The following is a 17,183-nucleotide window of genomic DNA, read 5'->3' as shown; positions in this document are numbered from 1 at the left end:
AATATCAATTAGGAGAATGTGTTGCTGGAATATTGATTTGAGATTTTCACGGTGATAAGCATTTTTCTTAACCAATTTAATAACTAATATCAGGAAGATATTAGATGAGCAAAGATTAATGATTCTATAGTATAAAATTTAAACAAGCGAGGTTTTCGTTGCAATTGATGGTTGTTTGGTCATACTTATTTTTCTTTTTTGGCATATCTGTTTGATCAGATGGATGAAAGGACACTCGATGCGATTTGTGGAAGGCTCAAACCCACCTTGTGCACTGAAGGAACGTTCTTAGTTCGTGAAGGTGACCCGGTCAATGAGATGCTCTTCATCATCCGAGGCCACCTCGACTCTTACATTACCAATGGGGCCCGCACCGGGTTCTTCAACTCATGCTGCATTGGTCCGGGAGATTTATGTGGTGAAGAACTGCTCACATGGGCCCTGGACCCAAGCCCCAGCATTATCTTACCATCATCGATCCGCTCAGTCAAAACCCTCTCCGAAGTGGAGGCTTTTGTGCTACGGGCAAATGACTTGAAATTTGTGGCGTCGCTCGGTCAAACATGTCAATGTGATGAAATTGAACAACAATGAACTATATTACTTCATTATTGTGATGTCATGTATGAAGGGTGCGTTTTGAATCAGCTTTGCAAGGGACTTTGGGCTTCTAAAGATACTTGGGCTAAAGCTGGGGTGTTTGGGAACAACTTTAGAATTTCCATTAGGCCAAAGCTGGCCTTTCCAAGGCTGAAAGCCCAAGGCAGGTGAAAGGATGCCTTGGGCTTTGTTTTTCGGCATCAAAGTGGACTGTTCATTCGGCTTTTTTTTTTCTTCCAAAAATATCCTTAGCTACTCTCGATTTTTCCGGTTTTGCCCTCGTTGTTGTACTGTTCATCTTCTTCTCCGTTGAAGGCCGACGATGTGTTCCTCGAAGCTGTGAGTGAGTGGCCGCCGACAGCTCGGCATGGTTGCGGTGGCCTAGGCGACCGTCGCTGGGGAGTGGTACGACCGCCACCCTGTCAGGTCGCGGCGAGGTTTGGGTCGCGACCTTGCCGCGACCCGATCCGAGGGCGGTGAGGTCCTCCCGCGACCTCGCCGCCCCAAATCTTGGTCACGGCGGTTGCCGGAGAGGTCGCGCGACCTCGCCGCAACCCGGATCCGGGCGGCGCGGTCGCGTGACCCCGCCACGACCCGGATCTGGGGCCGCAAGGTCGCGGGGACCTCGCCGCCCCAGATTTGGGTCGCGGCGGGTCGCCGACGTCCGGATACCCTCGCCGATGGTTTCGGTGGTCGCCGACGTCCAGGCGACCCTCGTGATGGTCTTCGGTGGTCGCCTAACGTCGGCGACCCTCGCCGGTGGTCTTCAATGGTCGCCCGACGTCCGGCGACCCTCGCCGATGGTCTTCGGTGGACGTCGGCGGCCACTTGCCCTTCCCGGCCATCTACCCTTCCGGTCAATTTTTTATTTATTTTTCTTTTGATAATTTTTTATCACCAAAGCACTTTGCAAATATAATTCCTCCAAACACCATTTTGCTCAAAGATACTTCAAATGGGCTTTCAAACTACAATTTTACCAAACACACTTTGCATTTTGGAAAATACATTAAACTCAAACGTCTTTGCATTTTGCTAAGGACTTTTCCCAAAAGTGTTCTCAAACGCACCCGAAAGGGTCTATGTAGAGATCTATAAAGATACTCTTCTTTTTGCTAGTTTTTATTGTACAAACTTTATTTACAAAATTTTCTTCCAAGTAAGCACATATGATCATGTTCAGAATGTTTGTCTTCACTCACCATGAACAAAATTAAATTGATGAGCATTTCATGAGAATGCGAATTCAATACCAAGTTTACAATTTATTATTAAAAAAAGCACTTTTTGATAAATTTGGAACAGATTTTTTACGGTTACCAAACATGTTTCTGTTCTTTTTTCTATTACGAACAGAAATGTGTGCGCAATTACCAAACGTGTTTCTGTTTTTTTTTTATTACGAGAACGAAATTGTATGCAATTACCAAACGTGTTTCTGTTCTTTTTCTATTCCATGAACAGAAATTTTGTGCAGTTACTAAACGTGTTTTTTTAGTCAAAAACTATTTTTTGAAATTGAAATAGTTTTTTTATTTATGTTCCCTGAAATAATTTTTGAACAAAAATACAAACAAACCCACTCTTCCTAAATCAATGAAGGAAACAGAAGATGGCCATGGGAAAAGTCGCTCGCTCTCTTCGTCGTTGCCTCGCGGGAGCGTACATGCGCCCGACACGTGTCGGAAGCTAAAAGGAAAGGATTGTTAAAACCTGTGGGTAGGATTATAAAAATTGCGAAAACCTCTTTTGGTCAAAAGCTCAGGTCGCACGCGTCTCCGCCGGGGGATGGGGGTGGGGATTTGCTATGAATTGTGACTGAGATCCCTTTATCGTAATAAATTTATAATTACATCATAGATTGCCCCCAACTAAATAATTGTTGCATGGAACCTTTCCTTTTATTGGAGATAGGCCGAGATAAAAAAAAAAAAAAATGTAATCATGAGGTGAATACGACATTGGGATGATCTTATCCGACCAAGTATTAAATATGATTGATCTAGTCCTCATGACAAGATTCCAGAGAGGATCCCACCGGATAGCATTTACTAATTTTCGGGTGTTGTCCTAAGAAGCGGAAGGGGTCAGACTAGGAAATGAAATCCCGTCCAGGGTCGAGGCTTCGAAGGGCCGACAATCGCACGGACAGCTGAAATGGATCATCCAATTAAGCAAAACCGGGTTCGAACAAGTGTTTTTTTTCGACGATTGCGAGGGGGAAAATTTCTAAATCACTTATTTTCTACAAAACAAATGCATCCTTAAATGAGTCTAGAGTGTATATTTAACTTTTCGATAAACCACTCACTCGTTACATGCTGTTAAATAGATGTACCTGGTTCCCATTAAAAAAGGCACGCGCGAGGACAAGAGTGTTAACTGCAGAAATCATCAGCTGAGACAAGCATCTACACACAGAAGCAGCGGACAAAGAGGGCATTTCGGCAAACTTACGCAGCCAATACGCAAAGTTCAAGCGCAAGACACCAACTTCACCGTCCAAAGGACGATCGACTCTCAAGCGACGAAGTAGGAACAAGTACAAGAGTGTCGAGCCTGTTGCTATCGCTGGGTAGCGGCAGCGACCAGAGAGAGCGTGAGCTCGAGGATTGAAGTCTCCGAGCCGAAGAGGCTCATCTTATTTATCTGGTTTATCAGGTTCTGCGGTTCTATGCGAAGAAGAAGAGAACGCGAGGGAAGAAATGTAAATGGAGACATAGCTGAGGTTTCATTTCTTCTACGAAGACCATGGCTAGTGACTCAGAAGAAGACCAGGAGCGTTGACTGAGACCAAGACCCTTGAGACTGGTTTTTACTTTTTTCTCATCATATTTTCTGACAAATGAAAGAACCTTTAGCTGGAAAGGAAAAAATTCACGTTGGATGCTTAAAACAAGCTCATTGATTTATATAGCTAATGATAAAATCTCATATTATTTGATAAATTATTTTATAAGATAACTCTTATTGTGCATTTATTTATGGAAAATACATGATTTGATAAAAAAATTTCAAAAAAATGATCACTTATATTACTTATAAAAATGAAATAAAGAAAAAATATTTTTGTAGTCCACAAATATGTTTAGATATAAACTTTGTCCATAATGAAAATATTATTTGTTTAACTATTTTTAACAGCACAACAGACCATTTTTAAGAAAGTATGTTTTAAATAATTCATTTTTCGCCAAACAAATAAAATTTTAATCTCTTTTATTCTGCTCCTAAAAATATGGATTGCATCGTGTTCTTGAGAACAAAGTTGGCATTGTAATCACTAGTTATCACACGAATGGGTGGGAGACGACGTCAATCTCGTATGCCCTTTAAAGAATGTTGGCCATGAATCGGAGAATAAATCAAAATAATTTGTAACCTTCTTTTTATTTTTATTTATTTTTTGGTCAAATGTTTTGGCATTACAGAAATTCAGGCCAAAAAAAAAGGAAAAAGAAGCCTTTTTAAAAAAAAAATAATAAAAACTATTCCGGCCATGGTGTTTCGCGTTTCCGATGAGGACTTTCGTGGGGTTCGCTTCGTGGAAAACCATTGAAAAGGACCCGACATAATTGTCGTCAACAAAAGTGCAAAGCGGAAGGAGTTTTCAACATTTCATGCTTCACATTCTCACCGGAGATGACAAACATGCGCGCGCACATCTGATATCATTGAATGGACTTAGGCTTAGAAACAGAGAAGACGGAGTCAGTTTCCTACAAGTTTGCCTTTCCACGATAGGCAGACAGACTTTTAGTTTAGAGCCTAGACACACTCATAGATGTCAAGATGGTAATATTTCTAAATATCCGAGCTGCATTTTTCAGAGGATCCTACTAAACTGAAGAATAAGAAGTGTTTAGAAAAACATCAAGAATTTTCACAAATACTCACTTTAATTTTAAGGACTCTGCCCAACACATTACATCATCATTACTTTTTATAAGCATAAATAGGTCACAAGCAAATAAGGACCAAGCTCACGAGTCCTAAAACAGACAAAGGTTACGAAAAATCCAGTCATGAATTATTCTAGGTCATATGAACAATGACAATGAACAGTGATATTTCTAACCTATTGCTATAGTGACTTGCTACAGTCAACGGTCTCTTCCGTCACGGACATTGTAGTCATAATCTGAGCCATCAGAATTATGTATAGCGTGTTTATGAGACAAGAGCCACGTTTGCTTTATATTTCCGAAAAATTATCTAAGAAATCTTAAATCTATTGCACTTTTGCTTATTTAGTTATAAATTTTTTAGTTTTGTCAATTGAGTTATAAACATTTTCATTTCTTTCCAATTGAGTTAATTCCGCCAATTTTAGCCGGAATTCACTGATGTGGATACCAGCCGTCCTATGTGGCACGGCTAGTGCAGAAAGAAGAGAGAGAAAAAAATGTAAAAAATTCAAAAATATATATTTAAAAAATAATAAATTTTGTCTACGTTAGCATTGGCTATGCCACTTAAGACGGCCGTTGTCCACGTTAGTGAATTCCGCCTAACATTGATCGAATGGACTCAATTATTAAAAAGTGAAAAGATTTAATATTCAATTGATAAAATTAAAAGGTTTATGACTGAATTAGCAAAAATACAATAGATTTAGAACTTTCTAGACAATTTTCCTAGCTGGGCCGATGACCCTGTCTCTTTCACACACGCATGGGAAGTTGGTGACTAAGTTTGCCACGCAAATTCCACCCCATGCATCGTAATGTGGCCAGAGAGGGAAAAGAGTGAGACAACTGGTCGTCGAGAGAGAGAGAGAGAGAGAGGTGAAGAGGAATTGGCGTGCCCGAAGCTGTTCGGCATAAATTTTGCACCATTTCTCGGCAGCTTATTGAGAGTCCATGTCGTGAAGATCAAGTTCAAATGGACGTCCACTTTGTCGAGTTCTAAGCTCAAAATTAATCTGGCTTTCACGGGATTGTTCTAAGCTTCAAAATGCAGGGTAAAGGCACCAATAAGAGCCTCTTTTGAGTGCTGCACTTACCCCGAAACAAAACTCGTTATGGCTTCATAGAAAATCGAGCCTCGTTTTTTAAAATGGGGATGACCTCCTTCTATATATAAAGGGCTCAAATCCACGAATCGGATAGGAAAATTAAATGGGAACTTTTTGATGACGATTGTGAGAGAGGCTAATTAGGGGTGAGCATGGTCCAGGTTTGGCCAACCCACCCCCTAACCCTAGGAATAACCCGCACAATGATGGTCCTCAATTTTTGGGACCGATGACTGACCTTATTGAGCTTGAGACTAAAGATCAAACCATCTCAATAGGTTTGGTCCGGTTTCAAAGTCAACCCGGGACCAACTAATAATTTATTTATTTCATTTTTTTGTACTCTCAGAAAAGGCAACCGAGGACCAAACCAACCTAATAGATTTAGTCCGGTTTCAGAGTCAACCTAGAACCAATCGATAATTTTTTGTTTCATTTTTTATACTTCCTAAAAAGGCAAGCGATGATCGGACCGACCCTATGGGTTCAGTGACAAGCAAGGTCAACTAAGAAAGATGAGTGACAAGTGTTGAGTGGGGTGAGCGTTGAGTGTCGAGCAGGGAGCAACAAGCTAGGCGAGCATCGAGCAGCAAGCGGCACGAGTGACCTAAAGCGAGTGAGGCGAGTATCGAGTGGTGAGTGGAGAAGTTGTTTCTTTCGACTTTGGCAAATTAAAGACTAAGAGGACAAATAAGACAGAAGAGAACAAGTACTAGAGGAGGATGCCGTGATGAGTTATCTATGCCATTTTAAACGCCATGAGTACTATTCACAAACATATTTTCCTCATTTTTTAATTATGATTATTGACGCCGTAAAAGACATTAAAATATAGTTATTAAAAAATAGTGTAAAATTACTTGAACTCCTTGCTAATGAGCTATTTAATATTGTTGACACCATTTATTTTAAAGTTTTCTCTATATTAATTTTATATATATAATCAGGGTTGGTCTGGATTGGACCGACCTTAAACTCTTAGGACCGATGACCAACCTACACAGTGCTGGTCCAGAAATCCCATGATCAATGACCGACCCGGTCCCTCTGGGAATCGGACCAGGACCGGTAGGGTTGGGCCGGCCCGGGGTTGGTCCAGAGTTGACCCTAGACCGATACTCACCCCTAAGGCTAATGGCTAAAGGGTGCGTTTGGATGGGCATTTAGAAAGCCCATCCACGCCCCAAAGCTCTTTCACCCAAAAATGGGGTGTTTGGCAACCTCCTTGAAGGAGCTTTCAAATGAAAGCCTCCCTTGGAAATGCTGAAAGCCCAAGGCTGGTAGGGACCAGCCTTGAGCTTTCAGCATTCTACCCAATGCTGAAAGAATTTTTTTTTCCTAAACTATCCTTATTAATTTTTCATATTTCCATTATTGTCCCTGTATTTATTTATTTTTAAATGGAAAAGAGTAGCCCTTCGCCGGACCGGCGGGCGGCGCCCGGCGAGCCGGATCTGCGCCGGCGGCCGTCGGCTGAGTCGCCCGAGGTCGGGCGACCTCCGGCGAGGTCACGCGACCAGTAGCCCGAGGGCCGCCGGAGGTCGCCCGACCTCGGGCGACCCAGCCCGAGGGCGCCGGAGGTCACCGACCTCGGGCGACCGGGGTCGCGGCCGCGAGACCCGGGCGGCGGTCGCTGGGTCGCGCGACCCGGCCGAGGGCCGCCGGAGCCCTCGGGCGGCCCTCGGGCGGGTCGCGCGACCCTCGCCGGAGGTCGCGACCTCGGGCGACCTCGGCCGCCGGCGGCATGGCCCTTTCGCCGGTCGGCGAAGGGTTTAGCCGAATTTTTAAAAAAAAAAAAAAAAAAAATATATATATACACACACATTATACCCATCAAAAGCCCATTGCGAAAGTTCTTCTTACCAAACGCACATTCAACTCAAAGTCCATTTGCAAAATTTTTACCAAACACCATTGCATTTTTCCCAAGTAGGCTTTCAGAACTTTCGGACGTTGCATTGAATTTCAGCTATCGCAAATCTTGAACCAAACGCAAACCCAAAGAAGGTTTGGTTCCGTAGGACAATTTCTGTGGTGAAATAGTGACTCGACCATGAGGCCATGAATGGTTGAAAATGGAGAACAACCAATGAGGGGATGAGCTCGAAACCTTAGGATCGCCGGGCCCCTTTTTTTTGGGGCAACTTTATCTTAGATGGGTCGGCTTTCAAATCAGTGAGCGATCGACCTTGTTTTTTCTTCAAGCGAAAAAAAGAAAGGGAATCTGCAGTTTCGGGCAAGCCTAACCCGGCGAAAACAGTTCTCAGCATCCCATTAATTTTCAGCCCGTTTAATTTTCAGCTTGCTGTAAGAGCGCGCTTTAAACCTTAGAACACACACGTTTCTCCATATGGAAACAGAGGGATTACGCCTGACCCAACAAGAAGAGTCAAACATAATTTTTCAATTTGCCATAATATTAATATAATATGCCTCATACACTTTGTTACAAAATGTGTCTCAAGTTTGAGCTCATTAAACAAACCCCATCCAAATTGAACTGCATATTAGCCCCATATATTTCAAGTTCAAAAACCCAGATCTCAGAATATATAATTTCTTCATGGTCAAGTTGTGTGGTGAGGTCGTGATTAAGAACGGAAGTTGTTCCGTATTGAAGTCGATATCTGCAGAATTGGAAAGTCCAAATTGGATTGAAGACTTCGACTCGGTCAAAGTGAGTGCAAGAAAACGGCAAAGGGTGAAAGTCCAACGTTCTTTTGTAGTTTCCACATTGAGCTGTCTCCATGACATGCATCTGGATGCCAATTACAGCTCAGACAATAGCTTTAGAATGTTTACCAATAGAAACTTATAACGGACAAATGAGACCTTTAACATAATTTCCTTTTAGCTATCCATCTAAGTACTTGATGATTTAAGATAAAAGACTGATCGTCCACTTATTTAGTTAACTGATTGTGCATATGCCACAAATATCATTAGTTAGCTTCCAAGTGAAGACTGATGACGGAAGAATAGACAATTATTCAACATGGGGAAGAGCCTCCGATTTCAGAAGGCTGCACATGCTTGAAGAGACAGGAAGCTTAAGTTCAGAAACATGGCTTCATCTTCATCCACAACATCAGGGAGATTCAATTATTTCTTGGGCCCCAAAATTCGTTTAATTCTAAGTAACTACAAGAAAGAGAACTGATTTTAAGGGTTTAACTTGCATTAAATTCCACATTCATCACAATTCAGTCCCGAGGCTCACTCTTTTCACTAATTTGAAGAGATGGCGTCTTATGCCTATTTGAAGATTTTCGGAAAATTCTCGAGAAGCATTTCTTCGTTGGCTCCTCTAGTGGCCACCCAATGGTATCACTCAGCTTCGCATCCTCTTCTGCATGATAGGGAATGTGCAGTCAATTGAAAAGGATCCTCCATACAGCACATATTGGATATGACCTACGTATCTGGATGCTTATCCACAATTAGGGGAAAATATCTGAATGCTCAGAACTACATTACATAACGCTAGCATATGAATGGCTCAAGTAACATAAAAAATGAGGATGTATCCTATTTTTTTATGTACATTGCTCTATGGTTAGTTTGTGATGTAAATTTGTTCAATCTTTAGTACAAGAAAGTGGAGAAGATCGGTGAAGGAAGATATAGACCCGTGCTTGTCTCACCAATGAGACTATAGCTTTGAAGAAAATACGCTTGGAGCAGGAAGATGAAGGAGTACTGAGCACTGCAATCCGAGAAATCTCTCTCTTGAAGGAAATGCAGCTCAGAAATATAGTCATGTGTCTTTCCTGTAATTCTGGATCTTTGAATGTTAGAAAATTTTGCTATGACAGTTCAGGCCGCTTTTCTTCAACAGGAACGTGGAATCTTCACTAGAGGAAAAGATGATTAGATTCATTCCTCAAGTGATAGCCTAGTGCTTCAAGGCACCGTAATGCAGATATAAACACAACCCTACAAACGAAATGAGTGTTTTTTAGTATTGTTTGATGAGGGACGATAGTCCGTACTTGTCAGAAACAAATGGAAAAAAAAAGAGTTGCTTTCTATTGCACTAAATCCAAATGCATTAGCCTTCATTTTTTTATTATCTCTTAATCATTATTATTTGGATTCTGATTCCTATTATCCTTAGCAGTTTCTTGTCTTATGGTCTCATATATAAACTTGCACTTTTGCTTATGGCAGGTTACAGGATGTAGTGCATAGTGAGAATAGGCTGTATCTAGTGGGTATCTGGACTTGGATTTGAAGAAGCACATGGATTCATCTCCAGACTTTGCCAAGGATCACGTATGGTAAACGTGAGAGAGCTGTTCGCTCCTACACTAGAGGGTCCATGCCTTAGTGCTTCAAGATATGATCATTCACTCGAGATGAAAGGCAATCCTCCTTTGCGGATATTTCTTTGTCATATACCACGTGGAATAGCGTATTATCACTCACATAGAGTCCTCCACCGAGATTTGAAGCCTGAGAATATGTTAATTGATCGGCGGACAAAAGCCTTGAAGCTTGCTGACTCTGGACTTGCAAGAGCTTTTGGGATTCCCATTAGGACTTGTACACATGAGGTACCTATGTCATATACCGTCTTGGTTGTCTCGTGTAATCATGTCTTACCACATTTAGTGTATTCTTCTCATCCTCTGGCTATGTACTGCTAAATTTTGGATGTCAGGTGGATGTTTGCTCTAATCTAGGTATGTCTTTTTGGGTATAACAAAAAATAAAATAAAAGTGTGGGATGTTTGACTTTAGGAGTATCATAAGTAATTCTTTCGGAGTCTTTGGTGCCATCTTTTACACAAAGTCAAGTAGGGAGGTTCTGCTTTTTTTTTTTTTTTCCCTGGGGCTAGTTTGGTTTCGAATAATGTTAGATAATTAAACCAAAACCAGAATGAGTTAGCTTTCCTGTGGCTGAATTTCCAGAATCTTGTATTCTGGTTGGGGCAGTTCAATTGCATTATCAAAGAAGTGTCCCCGCTTGAAAAATCACGTAAATTTTCAAAAAGTTGGAAACTATGGATTTTGGATAGAGGGAAAGAGACAAACATTTGCTGCGTTGTCAAAATTGTTCTTAGCATGTTTCATGCTTTTTGGAACGTCTTTCATAGTTGTTCATAGCCTGTTGAAATCTAGGACAGGTTAGTAATTTAATTTTGGTTACTTTTGACTATCCAAATGCAAGGCACCACGAACACTTTACACGATGCTGTTGAAGGTTCGAATGCCTGAACTTGTGACATTGCGAAAATGATTGTTGCTTACACCCTCTTCAATTCTAATAGTTTATAGTTTGCGGATAGATTGATGTTGGCAGTCTTTCTTTCTAGGTGGTGCTCTATGGTACAGAGCACTAGAAATACTTCTTGGTTCTTGTCACTATACTACCCCAGTTGATGTCTGGTCAGTTGGCTGTACAATCACTGAGGTGGTGAACCAACATCCTTTATTTCCTGGAGATTCTAAAATTGATGAGCTGTTCAAGATATTCATGGTACAGCTCTTTCAGAATGATTTGTTATTGGCCTTTTGCAAGCTTTGTACCCCATTTTTGGTTTGGAAGTTAGTTAATCATGTTGTCTGTTGGTATTTGTCAGTCCCATGATTCTGTTATGTGTACGGTCTTCTGCTGAATGCATGCTCCACCAAAAGACACAGATTATTTAGTCCATCTCAAGTATATTTGCATGCCTGTCCATATGAAATTAAGTGAAGAAAATAGTTCTGGTTCAGCAATGTTACATTTGTCAGTGTCTTGAACTATCAATATCATGCTCAATGATGGTTTTGTTTTCAATCAAACTTCTTATAGGTCTTATATACAATCTCAATATCCTTAACTCTTTCAGCCTAATATACCACTTTCAGAACCACACATTTCAAATGGCAGCAAAACAACCACAAAATATTTGTGCTGCCACAGTATTTTCATTTACCAACCCCACCATATACAATGTTCAGCAATGAAGTACGCTCTGACTTCTGAAGATAGTATTTCATTTGCTCCTGACCGTGTATCAAATTTGGATTGAGCTTTGGAAGTTGGAATTTAATTTCCTAGATTAATAACTGATCCTGTTCATCCAATTGTGCTTATATAAAATTTTGCTGGTCAAAATTTAAACGAACATAATGGCAATTAACTAATTTACTTCTCTTCCTGCTGTGAAGGATCTTGGGCACGCCAAATGAGGACACATAGCCAGGTGTAACTGCTTTGCCAGATTCCAAGTCTGCCTTTCCTAAGTGGCCTCCAAAGGTAATTGGCTGAAGTTTTATGCTGAACTTTTGATAACCTTGTTAGCTGATCATTATAATGTCTTCTCAAAAAAATATTGAAACCTTGGATCCATGCATTCAGAATATACAAGATGTGGTTCCAGGTTTTGGTTCAGCTGGAATCGATCCTCTATCAATAAGTTGCTATGATAAACGCTTGTCCTTTACGCACCTCATTTGGAACTGTGCAATGAAATAATGCTGAAGTAAAGTTGGGAACTTTTGATTACTGCATTTTCTAGACGTTTTTTTTTTTATTTTTTATATGCTTTTAGGTCTAATCTCTAGTCGGAAACCAAGTCAATCTCTGCGTCAACATCTAACAAACATTCCAGAAATTATCTCATAGGTTGGCTTCTCTTGGACAGGAATAACAAAGAGTATAATTGAAATTACACCCACCAAGTCATGGCCCTCAAAAGGAAGAGGGCAAAGAATAGAAAAGTGAGGCCTCTGGGCACGCAACACTATAGGATGTTGCGCTTCAAACTAAGCTGGGGTTTAGGGATAGGATAAAAAGTCCAATTCCAGCGCAGCACTTTGGACATACAGCATGACCGTCACTGTATGTTTTGTTGCGTCTCAATGATTTATTTGCTATTTCTGACTTGTCCAACTTAGTCTCCTTTATACCCATACCGTGTATCAAGCTTGGCTTAGAAAAAGAGAATAGTGTACAACACATTTAAATCCTGTTCTTATGCATGATTACCATCAATTACCTGGCTACTTCAGAAGGTGAATTGGACGGCTTAAGGTCTAATTAATGCAACTGGCCAAATAGATCCTGGCTGATAGGAGAATGTGAAATGTCGAGATAGCCCTGAACAAATTGATGATGCAAGTGTAGTTTCAATAACGTTACAGTTCCCACATATCTGCTTCGCAAATAATGACCTGTGCTCTGAGCTCTCATTCGCATTTATTTTTCCTGCTTTCACTTGTTACTACTGCTGAAAAGTTGAATGAACAAAAATTATGGCAAGAACTCATGGGTTACTAGATGATACTAGACGATAATGTTGTAGCTAACAACGCTGTCACTTATCCACAAAATGCTCTGCTTGGACCCCCGCAGAAGAATTTCGGCAAGGAGTGCTCTTGAGTATGAATACTTCAAAAACATCGGATTTGCACCCTGATTATCTTTTGCCATTTGGTCAAGAGGGTTATATATTGGTGTGCATAGGTGATTCTGCTCTTCTTTTAAGATGTGAGTTGTGTGATCCCTCATATTCACATGTTGCAGTTTCTCTGAAGCCTTGGACAAATCAAGTAGAACTTCTCTCGGCAGCATCAGATATTCTAATCCATACCTTGTTGCTTGCTAAACTCATTTGTTCAAAGTACACATCCATGGTTTTCCTTTTATTACTGATTTGGATCTTCCATTTTTTCCCCACCCGTTCTGTGATTTTGACTTCATGGAGAGGATATTATTTCAAATCTTCGTCCTCTGAAATCAGAACCGTACTTCTCTTTCCAAGAGTCATCCTATTTGTGCTATCCTCTGATGGTTGGACTTTGTTCCAACTCTTCCTGCACCAGGTGGGTTGATATTCTCCAAAATCGTTCTGCCAACATATGTGTGCTTTTACGAAATCTCGTCATCCTCAAATCTAATTTGTCTTTCTCAAGTCATGGTTACTCTCCACCTTTTGTATATGATTTTTACAAACGTGATGGCAGAATATGGTGTGTTCTTCTTCCTCTCTTTATATTTGGCCCCCAAGCTAAGCTGTGGAAAAGTGTATAGCTACTTTCAAAAACCGTGTTTTGGTTTCTTGGAGCCATCATGTTGCCCTAGGGTTAGCTATAACTATCCACCTGCTGTCATATGCCTTTGGTGCATCCATCATTTCAATAATCGACGTAGTATTAAGTTTGATAGTTGAAAGATGGATGAGGCGTTCTTTTTCTGTATTGTACACCGTAATCGGTGGGTAACCGGTGTATTAGGAGCTGCTTTTATAATGCTTTGAGTACTGATTAACTTAACATTCACGTAATGCAGTTATTGCGCCAGAAGGCAACTCGGGCTGGATGGATCAGGTACTTGAAAATGAGAGTGTGTCTTTTTTTTTTAATGTATTTCGCTCTATGGTTAGTCTGTGGCGTAAGTTTGTTCAATCTTATTAAGAGAAAGTGGAGAAGATCGGTGAAGGAACATCTGGTGTAGTGTATAAGGCCTGTGATCATGTCACCAATGACTACAGCTTTGAAGAAGATACACTTGGTGCAGGAAGATGACAGAGTACTGAGGACTGTAATCCAAGAAATCTCTCTCTTGAAGGAAATGCAGCAGAGAAATATACTCAGGTTTCTTTCCTGTATTTCTGTATCTTTGAATGTTGGACAGTTTTGCAATGACAAAGCTTAGGCTGCTTTTTAACAGTGGCATAGAATCTTCACAATGAGCAAAAGATTACATCCTCAATTGATAGCCTAGTGCTTCTTATAGGCACTGTAATGCAGATATAAACACATTGACCTAGATGTTATTTCCTTAGCGTACGAATTGAGTGTTTTTCAGTATTATTTGACGAGGGACGATGATCTGTCTTTGTCAGAAATGGAATGAACAAGCTTTGCTTTCTGTTGCACTGAATGATGCATTAGTCTTGATTTTGCTCCAATTGATCTATTTATCATTTTTATTTGGATTCTGAATCTTATTTTGCCAAGTAGTCTTTTATCTTATGATATCATATATGAACTTATACTTTTGCTTATGGCAGATTACAGGATGTAGCGCATAGTGAGAAAAGGCTATATCAAGTTTTTGAGTATCTGGACTTGGATTTGAAGAAGCACATGGATTCATCTCCAGACTTTGCCAAGGATTCATGTCTGGAAAAAGCGTGTGAGCTGTTTCATCTTATGCTAGGAGGTCCATGCATTTGCACTTGAAGATATAATTATTCTCTAGAGATGAAAGGCAATCTCCCTCCTGCAGATATTTTTAAATCAAATACCACGGAGAATACCGTATTGTCATTCACATGGAGTCTTCCATCCAGATTTGAAGCCTCAGAATCTGTCAATTGATTGGTGTAAAAATGTCTTGAAGCTTGCTGACTTTGCACTTGCAATCGCATTTGGTATTCCTGTTGGGACTTTTATACATGAGGTACGGGTGTAATGTACTTTACTTCTCGGTTCATGTAAATAATGTCTGACCACATCTAGTATACTGTTCTCATCCCCTGGTTATGTACTGCTAAATTTTGGATGTCAGGTGGATGTTTGTTCTAATCTAGGCACGTTCTTTGGGTATAACAATGTGTGTGTGTGTGTGTGTGTGTGTGTGGTATTTTGACTTTAAGAGTATCATGACTAATTTATTTGGAGTCATTGGTTATATCTTTTACATAGCTTGGTATGGAGATTCTGCTTTTTTTGAGAATTTTCCTGGTGCTAGTTTGGTTTCGAATCATGTCAGATAATTAAACCAAAATAGAATGAGTTAGCTTTCTCGTTGCTGAATTTCCTAAATCTTTTGTTCTGGTTCTGGCAGTTTGATTCCTCTATTAAAGAAAGGTATCCTCACAAAAATCACATAAATTTTCAAAAAATTGGAAACTATGTATTTTGGATAAAGGGAAAGAGGCAAACATTCGATGTGTTGTCAAAAACTGTTCTTAGCATGTTTCGTGCTTTTAGAACGTCTTTCATAGTTGTTCTTAGCCTATTTGAAATCCAGGGCAAGTTAGTTATTATTGATTTTTGGTTAGTTTTGACTATCCAAATGTGAGACACTACGAACACTTTACACAATGCTGTTGAAGGTTCGGATGCCTCAACTTCTGACATTGTGAAATGGGTTGTTGCTTACATCGTTTCAAACTCTTAACAGTTTATAATTTGTGTATAGATTGATATTGGCGGTCTTTCTTTCTAGGTGGTGACTTTATGGTAGAGAGCACCAGAATACTCCTTTGTTCTCGCCAATATTCTACCCTGCTTGATGTCCGGTCAGTTGGCTGTATATTTGCTGAGACGGTCAACCGATGTCCTTTATTTCCTGGAGATTCTGAAATCGATGAGCTGTTCAAGATATTCAGGTGCTACAGCTCTTTCATCATGATTGGCTATTTCCCTTTGCATGTCGTTGACCTTATTCTTCATCTAGAAGTCAGTTAATCATGCGGGTTGTTGGTATTCATCAGTCCCACGATTCAGTTATGTGTTCGGGCCTCTGCTGAATGCCCGCTCCGACAAAAGACACAGATTATGGTTGAATTTCAAGAATTTATGACTCTGCAGTCCATCTCAAGCATCTATTTGCATGCCTGTCCATCTGTAATTAACTGGCAAAAATGGTTCTGGTCAGTAATGTTACATTTGTCATGTCTTGAACTATCGATACCGTGCTCCTATGATGGTTTTGTTGTCAATCTTTAAACTTCTTATAGGTCTTAAATACAAACTTATTGAGGATATGCTCTTTTGGTCTGATATACCACTTTCAGAACCACACGTTTCAAAAGGCAGCAAAACAATCACAAAACATTTGAGCTGCCACAGTATTTTCATTTACCAACCCCACCATAGACAATGTTCAGCAATGAAGCATGCTCTGACTTCCGAAGATAGTATTTCATTTTCTCCTGACTGCGTATCAAAATTTAGATTGAGCTTTGGAAGTTGGAATTCATTATCCAAGATTAATAACTGAGCCTGATCATCCACGTGTGCTTATATAAAATCTTGATGGTCAGAATTTAAATAGCCAAAACGGCAATAATCTAAATTACGTTTCTTCCTGCTATGAAGGAACTTGGGCATCCAAATGAGAACACGTGGTAACTTGCCAGATTTCAAGTCTGCCTTTCGTAGGTGGCTGCCGAATGTAATTGGCTCACGTTTTATGCTAAAGTTGTGATGACCTTGTTATTCGATCATGATGATGTCTTCTCAGAAAAATGATATCGAAACGTTGGATCCATGCGTTCAGAATTTACATGATGTGGTTCCGGGTCTCTATTCAGTTAGAATCGATCTTCCATCTGTAAGTTGCAATCCTAAATACTTGCCATTTATGCACCTCATTTTGAACTGTGTAATGTGATAAAGCTGAAGTAGAGTTGGGAAACTGTGGAACTAGTGCTTTTGCCAGAAGGTTTTTTTTATGTGCTCTTAGGTCTAATCTCTAATCGGAAACAAAGTTAAGCTCTGCATCAACATCTAACAAACATCTCCAGAAATTATCTCGGAGGTTGGCTTCTGTCGGACAGGAATAACGAAGAGCACAATCACAACCACCAAGTCACGGCCCACGAAAGACAGGAAAAAGAAC

At 40.3% G+C, this 17,183-nt stretch overlaps 2 pseudogenes; both read left to right on the top strand.

Annotated features, from left to right (window-relative positions):
- The first annotated feature begins 219 nt into the window (after window positions 1-219).
- LOC120286950 lies at window positions 220-13,026 on the top strand (annotated as a pseudogene).
- An 866-nt stretch (window positions 13,027-13,892) lies between these two features.
- The window catches only part of LOC120286948, a 28,737-nt pseudogene continuing 25,446 nt past the window's right edge, over window positions 13,893-17,183 (top strand).

Source organism: Eucalyptus grandis, chromosome 8, assembly GCF_016545825.1.
Source record: "Eucalyptus grandis isolate ANBG69807.140 chromosome 8, ASM1654582v1, whole genome shotgun sequence".
Taxonomy (NCBI): domain Eukaryota; kingdom Viridiplantae; phylum Streptophyta; class Magnoliopsida; order Myrtales; family Myrtaceae; genus Eucalyptus; species Eucalyptus grandis.
This window is presented reverse-complemented; position numbering and strand designations above follow the sequence as displayed.